The sequence below is a fragment of the Trematomus bernacchii genome, unplaced genomic scaffold, assembly GCF_902827165.1.
Source record: "Trematomus bernacchii unplaced genomic scaffold, fTreBer1.1, whole genome shotgun sequence".
Taxonomy (NCBI): domain Eukaryota; kingdom Metazoa; phylum Chordata; class Actinopteri; order Perciformes; family Nototheniidae; genus Trematomus; species Trematomus bernacchii.
In genome coordinates, this window is record NW_022987608.1 from 395,001 (window position 1) to 406,317 (window position 11,317).

An 11,317-nucleotide genomic window follows, 5' to 3' on the forward strand; every position below is an offset into this window, starting at 1 on the left:
ATATATATTAAAGATAGCTATATACTGTATATAACATTACATTAATTGTAATTTAATATACATACATCAATCATTTATGGATAAAAGGATAACTTCACCATTTATGAACATCATGTGTTTATACATGATTATATGTGTAGATAACCTGTATAAATAATGGTTAACATGTATCAGTGTTGTTCGCTTTGCAGTGTAGTTCTCTCTAACACTTGAATTGTTATTTTACTTAAAGTTTAGATGATCACTAAACCTATAAGCCATAAAGAAATGGGAGATGCAGAATGGATGGGCTTTGGCCTTCAGGAGGGATGAACCCGCTCCAAGGAAACAGAAGTGACGTGACCTCTGTCAGAAGGTAAAGTATAGAAACATATGTACATCTTACTTATTATTCACAAATGATAAGTATATTACTGAACATTTACAATTGACTGGTGCAAACATTATCAATCAAATGATTTACACTGAGTGACTCACTCCAGACTAAAACATAATGATGATAGTTTCAGATTAAGAAATGCCTCATGCATACATTTTATATCACACCCCCAGTAGTTACCCCCAGAGCCCAGCCTCCTCCCAAGCAGTCTCTGGGTGCTGTCCATGTACGGCAGGGATATCCTCTCCCACATGGACCATATCAAGGCCAGCATCACCTCCACATTTAGTTCCATCTTAAAGATGGACTCAACCAAAAAGGTCAAATATAACGTGACTGTGTATTTGATTTCCATGTTTGTTAAACTCTCTTATAAACAATAACATTAAAAACTAGTTTTTATTATAAATGTGTTCGGTTATAAATCTGGAAACATTAACTGCTATAGATCATTTCTAATAAATGCCTCAACTTCGCTGTTGTCCCATTCCAGATCACAAAGCACCAAAGCAAGGTGGAGCAGCGCTTCCCTGCTCCACCCTCTGGCCCTCAGGTGGAGATGTAGCTCTTCCCTGCTCCACCCTCAGGTCCACAGGTGGTGTTGCAGCTCTTCCCTGCTCCACCTTTGGGCTCCATGATATTTACACCAGTGAGCTCACAGGTTCCTGTCCTGGTCGCTGCTCCACAGGCTCTGAATGCCAGCCTCTCTCTGCTGTTCCTGCTCCTAGTCCTGCTCCTGCTCCATACAGCCACAAACTGACCCGCAAAGTACTGCCCAACACGTGTGAAGGTGTGGGAGCTTTGGGACAGCGGACACTGGACCCAGCCAGTACAGGGAGTAGTGAACTACATTGTGCCAAAGGAGCAGTGGTTGGCGGACATAACAACATGTATCTCCCCCCCACCAGAGGCATGGACACTGGACACTGATTTATGTATATAGTTCGGTGTATAGTTTGATATTTATTTATATATATGATATGTATATATTTTATTAAGTTTATGATAATGTTTATTTGATGTTAAAACTCATTTAGAGTGTTATTTTGTTATACTGCACCTTACTTACTTTTAAGGGTTGTTTTACATTGTATTAAGTTGAAGTACTTTAAAATAAAGGTTTGGCTCTATCAAGTACGTGACTGTCCAATAATTGAGTGGAGTGCTATGTTTAGAATTTCTATATGTTTTCTCTTTGTTAAAAGACAGACATTATAACACCAATAGCTTCTTAGTTCATATTACATGTAATGGTTACATTTCATTATTTATCCACAGCACACAAACCATGAGCTTCAATACAGGTCCATATTGGTTACTTCAAAACTATCCCTGATAAAGAAAATAATAATAATTGTATGTAATAAACTTGAAAGAAGTAGATACGTTTTACTTAATATTTATTAGAAATATATAATATTTAATAGAAATGTGTTAATAGTTAACTGCATAACACAAGTGTATTAGTCAACAAACGCATACTTTGTTGGTCTTTATTAAAGTATTTCTGTATATAAATACTTGTACATGCTACAGAAGGGAAACAGGGAGCCAGAGAATAGTTTTTTTCTCCTCTTTTTCTCTTTTTCCTCTCTTTTTCCCTCTTTTTTCTTCTTCCCCCTTCTTCCCCCTTCTTCTCCTTTCTTCCCCCCCCTTGCAAGACTATTGTTCCCCAACTGTGGCGCAGTTTGTTGTGCGTTGGTATTGGGATCAGGGGGTCACAGGTTCAAACCCCACTGCAGTCAGCATGTCGTTGTGTCCCTGAGACACTTCACCCCAAATTGCTCCTGTGGGGATTGTCCACAGTATTGAGTATGTAAGTCGCTTTGGATAAAAGCGTCTAACAAGTGACATGTAATGTACTGTAATGTAAGATGTCAGTTTTTGAAGGATGTTCTTGCTGTTCATTTAGCTCTTTTATCATCTCTTCATCAATGTTTTCCCCATCACTCCTCATCCATTGATTATCCCTTTGCAACGAAATCTATACGCCTGAAATACATAGTCTCCGCAGAGGGATTAAAAACCCTATCCCTGTACCGTGCATTACATCTCAACATGCTGTCTGATGATTCAATCGTACAGCTTCCTCCGCCTGTGTGTTCCTCTGCTTCCGTGTCTGATTGGTTGTTGTTCAAACGTGCATTCTGCCTTTAACACGCATGCTCTTTTTCTTCAGCTAAGCCCTGTTTATTCACACATGGCTACAACTCCTGTCAGCCACAAACCTCCAGATGTTATTTGTTGGAAGCATAAGGCCCGGGGCTTTTTCCATTGTGTTGCGGATTAGAAAAACACAGTGCTTTTTTTTTTTTAAAACAGATATAATGAATATGAAGCCTCCAGCAGTAGTAATAGTTGGCACCATGTGAGAAAACAGCGTGAGAAGACAACATGGCAACACAACACAAAATAAGTGAAGAAACCCAATGTGAAAAACACAAACTAATAACCTGTGGGTGAAAGAGGAACTGTTTGGGGACGGAGGGAGGAAAGACAGTTCTAGTAGCATGCATGTTGCATATTATAGTAATTATAGACATAGTGATGATTGATATGTTTTGTTTGTTTTACCCAACAAGCATTGCAATGTAACGGTTATAGTCTATTGCTTCTGAAAAAGTGATACAAAACGGTACAATCACAATTTTTAATCCAGGTAATAATATGAACAATGGCACTCAAAGAGGCCCTATTATGCTTTTGGGTTTTTTCCCTCTCCTGTAGTAGGTTTTAGTGCATGTAAATGGTCTGCAAGGGCTACAATTCACGATGTAACACTCGCACTCCTATTGGCTAGCGCTCCAACACATTGTACGTGATAGGCTAAGGGGCGGGACATCTCTAAGTGGTTGACCAATAACAACAGAGCCGGCCAGCTAACCAATCAGAGCAGACTGGGCTCTGGTTTCAGACAGAGGGTGAAAAGAGGTGCTGCAGCTGAACATTAAAGCATGGAGACATGTCCCAGTAGAGACACTACATACTGATATACACCTGAACATCAGCAGGAGAGGACTCTTTAAAATAGAGACACTACATACTGATATACACCTGAACATCAGCAGGAGAGGACTCTTTAAAGTAGAGACACTACTGATATACACCTGAACATCAGCAGGAGAGGACTCTTTAAAGTAGAGACACTACTGATATACACCTGAACATCAGCAGGAGAGGACTCTTTAAAGTAGAGACACTACATACTGATATACACCTGAACATCAGCAGGAGAGGACTCTTTAAAGTAGATACACTACATACTGATATACACCTGAACATCAGCAGGAGAGGACTCTTTAAAGTAGAGACACTACATACTGATATACACCTGAACATCAGCAGGAGAGGACTCTTTAAAGTAGAGACACTACATACTGATATACACCTGAACATCAGCAGGAGAGGACTCTTTAAAGTAGAGACACTACATACTGATATACACCTGAACATCAGCAGGAGATGACTCTTTAAAGTAGAGACACTACATACTGATATACACCTGAACATCATCAGGAGAGGACTCTTTAAAGTAGAGAAACTACATACTGATATACACCTGAATATCAGCAGGAGAGTACTCTTTAAAGTAGAGACACTACATACTGATATACACCTGAACATCAGCAGGAGAGGACTCTTTAAAGTAGAGACACTACATACTGATATACACCTGAACATCAGCAGGAGAGGACTCTTTAAAGTAGAGGCACTACATGCTGATATACACCTGAACATCAGCAGGAGAGGACTCTTTAAAGTAGAGACACTACATACTGATATACACCTGAACATCAGCAGGAGAGGACTCTTTAAAGTAGAGACACTACATACTGATATACACCTGAACATCAGCAGGAGAGGACTCTTTAAAGTAGAGACACTACATACTGATATACACCTGAACATCAGCAGGAGAGGACTCTTTAAAGTAGAGACACTACATACTGATATACACCTGAACATCAGCAGGAGAGGACTCTTTAAAGTAGAGACACTACATACTGATATACACCTGAACATCAGCAGGAGAGGACTCTTTAAAGTAGAGACACTACATACTGATATACACCTGAACATCAGCAGGAGAGGACTCTTTAAAGTAGAGACACTACATATTGATATACACCTGAACATCAGCAGGAGAGGACTCTTTAAAGTAGAGACACTACTGATATACACCTGAACATCAGCAGGAGAGGACTCTTTAAAGTAGAGACACTACTGATATACACCTGAACATCAGCAGGAGAGGACTCTTTAAAGTAGAGACTCTACATACTGATATACACCTGAACATCAGCAGGAGAGGACTCTTTAAAGTAGAGACACTACATATTGATATACACCTGAACATCAGCAGGAGAGGACTCTTTAAAGTAGAGACTCTACATACTGATATACACCTTGACATCGGCAGGAGAGGACTCTTTAAAGTAGAGACACTACATACTGATATACACCTGAACATCAGCAGGAGAGGACTCTTTAAAGTAGAGACACTACTGATATACACCTGAACATCAGCAGGAGAGGACTCTTTAAAGTAGAGACACTACTGATATACACCTGAACATCAGCAGGAGAGGACTCTTTAAAGTAGAGACACTAAAGACTGATATGAAGCTGAAAATGATCCTGAAAAATCCTCTTTAAACTTGTGGAAGTATTTAATTCATAAGTCCTTGCAAAACAGGATTGTTCACTCACCCAAGAATGCTTGGAAACATCTCTATAATTCATAAACTACTAAACCCACGTGTAGTTTACTTCTTCTTCTTCTTCTTCTTCTTCTGTCCACTAACAGGATGATGTGGAGCCCACCATGCAAACACCTAACCACCCTGAAGGCTGTAACAAGCCATCTTTGACCACATGTCCTCTCTACCGTAACATCATACCACACAGGTTTCAGACTGGCATGCAGAATGTTTTCCTCATGGCACGGACACAAACAGACACCAATAATAACCTCCAACACAAGCATGTGTGGTCCTTGAGAGACTTCCTTTGTGTGTTTCTGTTAGTTTTTAAGTAGCTCTGGTGACTTCTTGGGACAAACAAGCATCAAGTTCCTGTCCCAGCTCCCAAAACCTCAGACTGAGCTCCACACACAGGACAGGAATCTGGGGTGAATGATAGAGTGTCTGACTCAATGCATGCCTTTTTGTTTTGTGTGGCACGGAGAATAAATCAACCCATTGGTACTGGACCGAACGTTGAGGTTTCCAACTGTTGACATCCCCAGAACAGCAGATATATATAATTTTTATTCTAGACATCATTTTTCAGCTTCCCCTCCTTATGTAATTTATTATAATAGCTTTCACTTTTCACATTGTGTCACTGGCAGCTTTGACTTCAAGCAGATGCCAATCGGTAATGAAGAACAAAAGCAACACATCTGCTGTGGCTTTGGCAAGAGTGCATCCAACATGGCCTCAAAGAAAACTCCAACCTTTTATAATAAGCATAACGAGACTGCGCTGAAAGCTGGGATAGAAAACAAACGGGGGGGGGGGGAAATCATAATAATAATCTGGGTAAACAAAATCTGCTGGCTGTACAGAAACACGCTCAGATGGAAAGTTAAGGGAGGACAACTATCAACATTTGTCCAAGTCTTTCAACTGAAACTGGACTCCATCATTACATCTGCAGTTCTGAGGAAATTACGCAAACTAGACTAAAGTATTGGCGTTTGAAAGCTCCAATGTGTCAAACAGATATTATGGGATGAGCAACAGATGAGGTATTTTCTTGGAGACGTTGGTTTGGCCCATCAGGAGGATTGTGAAGCTGTGACATGATGAACTGCACACTGTAGGAGGGATCAATACTGTTACCAAATACAGCTTTACGGATAGATAGGGAAGAGGAAAAGGGAAAATAGTGGAACAGATTAAGTTTGGCTCTTTGGAGACTAAAGCATCCTCCAGTGAAATAACTGAGATCTTCAATCAAGGATGTATGACGAGAACTGGATGCAGCATTTGAAGAGGGTCCGTGTTCATTCCTATGAAAGTTGCTAAGTGGCTTATGAAGCAAAAAACTGTACTGTAGGTACCAAAAGTATCCACAGCCACAGAGCAACAACCATACTAAATTCCTCAAGTCCTATCTGCCATCATGGAGGATATTCCCATCCCTTAAAATGCACCTTGAGGAGACAAGGATGGAGAAGCAAAGAGGAAGAATAAGAAGTCTTCTATCAATGTTTCCACATGTGAAACACAGATGTGCAGCACATCATAAGCTACTGATGTCACTCAACTCGAACCAAGGATTTCTCATGTGTCAGCTTTGGCTCCTCGGGAGGAAGGGAGGAGACACGCTAGCATTATGAAAGGTTAGCTAAGGACACATGATGAGGGAACGATTCCAAGTGTGGGAATAGTGGGAAGAGTTTCAGCACGTTGGGCAGTTTTACAGTTAAGAGGAGGCAAGGTTAAACTTGGACTCCTCTAATCATGAAGGCAGTAGGATTGATCCACAACTGACCCCTTAAATATACAGTTTTAGACCCCCCTTAATTGCAGAATCATAGTGAAGCATTGAGGAAACCCTGATATGAACATCATGTGATCATTGTGACAGGTAGGCATTGTTTAGCAGAGTTACAAATGCATCAAATGTTCGCCTACTTGGGTTTTTGGGGAATTATCCACACAGTTGGAGCTAATCCTTGACCAGACTGTCTGGTTGAGTACAAAATGCATCGGTACAAGCCAAAACCAGTTTGTTCTAGCATTTATTTGCAAGCGCAGAATCTGCAGCGTCATATAAAAGTTCAGTAATTTGCCCAACAATCGTGTTTGGCAGCTGAACGAAGCTCTGGGAAAGCTACCAGCCTGCAAACAGCTCTTCTCATAAAGACAGGGCGTGACGTAGAAAACGATTCTGGTCTGGATGTGTTTGGATGACGCTGGAAAAAGCAGAGCTCCATCCTCATGGTGCATTATGGGAACAACAGGCCTGCAGCAGCAAATCCAAATCCTATCCCCGAGCATGAGCAGCTCTCCATCCCTCATCCCTGCTTAGAGAGTCTGTTCCCTCCCAGAATGACATGCTTCTGCTGCACAGAGCTGAGCTGCTGTCACTAACACTGTTATTCTGCAGGCAGGACGCTTATGGCGCATGTCCACGACAGCGCGGTTTAAGCGTGCCGTGCCGTGCCCGACCCAGCCCGTTTTTGGTTGCGTTTCCACTAGGCGTAGTTCCGGCTAGCGGGTACTTTTTCACAGTTTTCTGGCTCTCCAAAATCGAGGTTCTTTCCGGGCCAACAACCGGGCTGAGTATGCTAAACTAGAGAGAGAATCGCTGGCAACTACAACACAATGAACATATTTGACCGTGATTTAATTGTAATACACGTTTCAAAATGATGCCGAAGTAACAACATACTGATACCGGTTAGTAAAAACCATGAATTAATGCTTTGACAAGTCTGCAGACAGACGGCAGGCGAAACACCTTTTAAAATGCGTGTTTTCTAAATGGAGATCGGCTAAGCTAACGTTGTATATGCTCCGACCGTCCACACTCACAACAACGGCCTACAGACATAAATAAACCAGCGCCTGTAGTCACCATGACACAGGCAGTCTGTGGTTTGTACTTGTTTAACTTTTGTCTAGTTTCTGAACAGATATGAGGAGCTGTGAGCTCTGAGTGCTAACAGCTAACGGCTGTGTTGGTTTTGTGGTTCACATTGAAGATGACGTCACGGCTCCGCCTCCACTGCGTTACTATAGTTACTACCCCAGTTCCTAAACTGTAATGGAAACGCAGCATAAAGTGAGCCTGGCCTACCAAGGCCTAACTATACCGTACTAAGCCGTGCGAGGCCCTGCGGTGGAAATGCGCCATCAGTGTAGAACATGTGAGGCTGCAGGGAAACAGCAGCGTCACTTATGTACTTTTTCTGAAGCATTAGCTGCAATCACATGATTTCTCATCAACCAATCAGGTTAAATGTCCTTAGTTGCGTTGCCTGCTAGCTTGCAGCACTACATACAGCTTTTATCTGATTGGTTGTGCGTCGGAAAGCAGGTCAAAGCGGACATAATTTGAACTATGATCGCCCAGTGACCATTTCGAGTGTGAGCTTAAAAATGGGAGAGATAACAACTGATAACATATGTGACGCATGTGCTCGATCAGAGGAACAGTCTGAAACCATTTTCAGGACTGTGTATCAAATCATCATTGTGCATGTGTGTACTTCAAAGGATTCAAGGAGTCAAAGGCTTCATTGTTGTATGCAAAGCTACAGTGTCGAAATGGCAATGAAAATGAAATGAAAAAGTCCCAAGCTCCTCCAACAAGGCATGTGTTTTGTTTCTGTTCTGATTTGATGTAAAGCCTATTTGAGCATTAGGGAAAGCGCTATACAAATCCCATGTATTATTATTATTATTATGTGCATGTGCGTACTTGCATGAGAGAAAAAAGCTGCAAATGTCTGGTTTTATGCATCTATAGAGAAGGTCAACACGAGCTTCTTGTGGAGAGTTTACTGTGAACCTGACCCTGGTTCTCAAGTTGAAACTCTAGTGTGTTTATCTGGAATCAGGTCTAATTGTATCCGTCAGCTTGTGAAAGAGGAACATCTGCAGGACAGATGCTGCTGTTAGTGACACACACACTTTAACTGTCCTCTCACACTCTGTGGTGAGCCTGCTGACACCGAGACGCTCCCTGCTGTCACTTCCTCTGTAGTAACATCACTCTGCAGCAACATCACTCAGACCACGACAACAGGAGTGTGTGTGTGTGTGTGTGTGTGTGTGTGTGTGTGTGTGTGTGTGTGGATCCTTAGGTGTGTGTGTGTGTGTGTGTGTGTGTGTGTGTGTGTGTGTGTGTGTGTGTGCGTGTGTGTGTGTGTGTGCGTGCGTGCGTGCGTGCGTGCGTGCGTGCGTGCGTGCGTGCGTGCGTGCGTGCGTGCGTTGCCTAACATTACTATACTTGTGGGGACCTACATCTGTTTACACAGTCACGTGTGGGGACTCGCCTCCCTTATGGGAACAAAATGGAGGTCCCCATAAGGGGAATCATTAATTTTAGGGTGAAGACTTGGTAAGGGTTAGGGTTAGGCATGTGTTGGTTAGGGTTAGGATAAGACTCCAGGAAATGCATGTAAGTCAATGTAATGTCCCCTGAAGTGATGTATGTGTGTGTGTGTGTGTGTGTGTGTGTGTGTGTGTGTGTGTGTGTGTGTGTACGTGTGTGTGTGTGTGTGTGTGTGTGTGTGTGTGTGTGTGTGTGTGTGTGTGTGTGTGTGTGTGTGTGTGTGTGTGTGTGTGTGACAGGTCTGATGTGTCTTGTGATATTTTTCATGAATGAGAGGGACCAGACTGCAGGAGGAGCTGATTTGGAGTTTGCTGCTGGCCATGCAGAGTATGTAGGCCAGGTGGTGTGTGTGTGTGTGTGTGTGTGTGTGTGTGTGTGTATGTGTGTGTGTGTGTGTGTGTGTGTGTGTGTGTGTGTGTCTGTGTCTGTGTCTGTGTCTGTGTGTGTGTGTGTGTGTGTGCGTGCGTGCGTGCGTGCGTGCGTGCGTGCGTGCGTGCGTGCGTGCGTGCGTGTGTGTGCGTGTGTGTGTAGATCATTGGCACATCATCACTTAGTGCCACTAGCTTTTGCCCTAAGCTGCCTCAGTCTCAAAAACAAATCAGAGCAGGATGTGGTTCAGGGGCTGCACACAGAAAGTCACTAACAGATACCTCAAAAAATAGTCTGACGTTGTCTTTTTCTCACACAAGCAGGTAAATAAATATTATTACAGTAATGGACAACAAATGTTCTGTCAAACACAGGTTTACAGTATAACACACACACACGAGTGAAACTATGGAGCCTTCAGTGATGTTTTGCCAGAGTTTCTTTATCATTTTAGTTTCTGTTCATATTTATCTGCCCAATAACCTTTGTTTTCTGACTGTTCACAGATTAATCGTTAAGGTTTCATCAAAGGGAGCAAGATTTTTGTACGAGTTTGTGCAACAAAAACCTATTTTTCCAAGTTAAATAAAGGAAACATTTGATTTTGAAGTGTCCCTGTTGCTCTGTTTCTCTGTCACACACACACACACACACACACACACACACACACACACACACACACACACACACACACACACACACACACACACACACTGTATATTCATAGCTCAACCTGATTTTACTCGGCTGTAAGTGAGCCAGACTTGCTTCCAGGGTAACAATGGCGTCCAGCATAGAGCTCCCTGAGGTCTGCAGAGTTATGCATCAGGTTGGCATCAGGGTCAAATGTTATGTCTATTTTCTCATAGCAAAGAGATCCAATCCAGACCTGAGGATTACCTGGTGATGAATCAGAGAGAAACATCAGGAAGCTGCAGATCTGCTTCATCTGACATGCTGGTTGTTGTATTATTCAACACAAGCCATCAAACTCTCTAACAAGGTGGAGAGGGAAGCGGACGTTCTGTCATGACAGATAACAACGCTTGGATTTGGCTTGGGAAAGTATTTTTAGTTCTCTTGATTTTGTTAAAACTCCAGGAGTCAAATTATCTCACACACACACACACACACACACACACACACACACACACACACACACACACACACACACACACACACACACACACACACACACACACACACACACACACACACACACACACACACACACACACACACACTCCACCTGGCCTACATACTCTGCATGGCCAGCAGCAAACTCCAAATCAGCTCCTCCTGCAGTCTGGTCCCTCTCATTCATGAAAAATATCACAAGACACATCAGACCTGTCACACACACACACACACACAGACACAGACACAGACACAGACACAGACACAGACACAGACACAGACACACACACAGACACAGACACAGACACAGACACAGACACAGACACAGACACAGACACAGACACGCACACGCACACGCAC

At 42.6% G+C, this 11,317-nt stretch overlaps 1 long non-coding RNA gene across 1 annotated transcript in view; it reads left to right on the forward strand.

Annotated features, from left to right (window-relative positions):
* The window catches only part of LOC117483155, a 1,841-nt gene extending 1,015 nt beyond the window's left edge, over positions 1–826 (forward strand). Inside the window, exons 2-3 of the long non-coding RNA XR_004555960.1 lie at positions 233–355; positions 553–826. This is a non-coding gene — a long non-coding RNA (uncharacterized LOC117483155). The remainder of the gene's footprint in view (positions 1–232; positions 356–552) is intronic.
* Positions 827–11,317: the final 10,491 nt, after the last annotated feature.